This window comes from Myotis brandtii, unplaced genomic scaffold, assembly GCF_000412655.1.
Source record: "Myotis brandtii unplaced genomic scaffold, ASM41265v1 scaffold604, whole genome shotgun sequence".
NCBI lineage: Eukaryota > Metazoa > Chordata > Mammalia > Chiroptera > Vespertilionidae > Myotis > Myotis brandtii.
This window is the reverse complement of record NW_005370286.1, coordinates 952578-954637: the sequence shown is the minus strand read 5'-3', so window position 1 is coordinate 954637 and position 2060 is coordinate 952578. Positions and strand designations below refer to the sequence as shown.

At 52.8% G+C, this 2060-nt stretch overlaps 1 protein-coding gene across 1 annotated transcript in view; it reads left to right on the top strand.

The window, feature by feature from the left end:
- The window catches only part of TCERG1L (transcription elongation regulator 1-like), a 134144-nt gene that overhangs the window by 58273 nt on the left and 73811 nt on the right, over positions 1–2060 (top strand). The window lies entirely within an intron of this gene.

The window sequence follows — 2060 nt, the reverse complement described above, 5'->3', positions numbered from 1 at the left end:
CTCAGGTGGCTCAGGGGGCGGGCATCCTGGTGTCCTGCGCGGTGCCCGATGCCTGCAGGGGGCTCAGGAGGGAAGTGGGAGGCCGGTCCTGATGGGTGGCGACTCCGTTGTCCACACGTGTTCACAGTGTACGTGGGCGTCTGTGGACTGTGACCATGACGTCATGTGTCCAAGCCGTCCTGTGAATGCACGGTTAGGTCCCTTCCTTACACGTAGCAAAAGCCACGTCTCCTGGGCAAGTGCTCTTTGATTTTAGCTTTCTATGTGATTCCATAAGACAAACGGAAATTCTGCAGAGTTCTAATATTAATTGTACCCTGGAGATAATGCTAGAATTCTTTTTAAAAAATATATGTTTTTATTGATTTCAGAGAGGAAGGGAGAAGGAGAGAGAGATAGAAACATCAATGATGAGAGAGAATCATTGATCGGCTGCCTTCTGCACGCCCCCTACTGGGGATCGAGCCCACAACCCAGGCATGTGCCCTGACTGGGAATCGAATCATGACCACCTGGTTCTAGGTCGATGCTCACCCACTGAGCCACACCGACTGGGCTACAATACTAATTCTAGTACTAGTATCATTAATTGCTTGGTTATCAGCAATAACAAATATCACTAGATTGTTACCTGTATGAGTTCTAGGTAGAAAGGGAAATAGCCTCGCTGTCTCCAGTGTGGGGAGTGCTTCTTTGCTCACCTAGTTTCTGGTAACTCTAACGTGGCCTTCTCAACACGGGCCACCGGCTTCCATATTTCTCTCCCGGGTTGATAAGTTAGCTGGTCAGCAGAACACCGTACTTTCCAGAACAAAATCTTACGTCTGTTTCGGCATGTTACTGAGCATGCATTTGGGGTGTGACGGGGAAATGAGTAAACCACAGAGATAATCTCTTGAGTGGAACATAATTTACAGCCGTGTCAAGATTTTGGTTCAGATCCATCAATCCATTGGTGCTTATTAAGGACGACTAAATGTGTTTCTAGGAACTTACTCTTAGAACCGAACACCATGGCACCAGGAGTAGCTTCATTCCTGGTTCTCTCGCGGGATTTATAAAGTAGATGCTCATCAGGCATCTCTCCATGCTGCATTTTGTAAGGCTCTGTAATCACATTTGCCATAATGTGCCTTCGGGAAGAAACCAGACAGGCCTCGGCTTTGTCTCGTAGATAACCGCCCAGACGCTGCCAAAGAGATGGGAGGGGCGGGCTCAGGCGGCTTCTAGAATGGCCTTTACAGTATTGGCCTCGGTCTAGTTCCTGGAAACCTGACTTTACTGAGGAGACACCTGAGTGAAGCTGAAATGCAGGCTGGAGGCTGGGTCTGGACCAAGGACCCCAGCCAGGGGGTGGTCCGGGGCTCCGGGGCCCATCCCCAGCATCAGGGGTGACAGGTGCCCCCAGTGAGGGGGTCTTCAGGCAACGCGACTTCCGATGTGTTTTCCTGGCTCTCTCCTCCTGGCCTCAGTGAGAGGTGTGGGAGTGAGACTGGCCGGGGTCCCCGGTGACCACCTTACACAACGTCCCTTGAGAGCCAGGCTTGAGGGACACGGAGGGACCAAGGGGTGTCTGTCAGGGCTGCTTTGAGCCGTCAGCAGCCCCACAAACGAGGTTCTGTGAGACTGGAGAGCTGACTCTCCTGGTGAACATTCTCCGTGGGGTTCGGGCCGCCTGCTGGGCAATCCCTGCCGCCCTGAACGTAGGAGGCCTGTAGGGGGGGAGGAAGCGAGGACGGCGTTGCTAGCACAGCAGAGCTCATAGACCACGGCCGTGCAGCTCTCTGTGGGATTTGCTCCGCATTCAAGCTGATCTTATAAAAGCAGGTGAACTTTAATGTCGCTGCGATGAGTAATCCTGTTCGCACTTAGACGATCACTCCCATTTTATCAGATGAGCTGTGTAACCGCGGGAGCCCCACACGGCACAGCTTTATGGTTCTCAGCCGGGGTGGGGCTGGGGGTGTTCCCCCGGGGCACATTTGGCAGTGGCTGGGGACATTTGCGGGGAAGGGGGTTGCTATTGGGATGTAATTCTAGTGGGTAGAGACCAGTGGTTC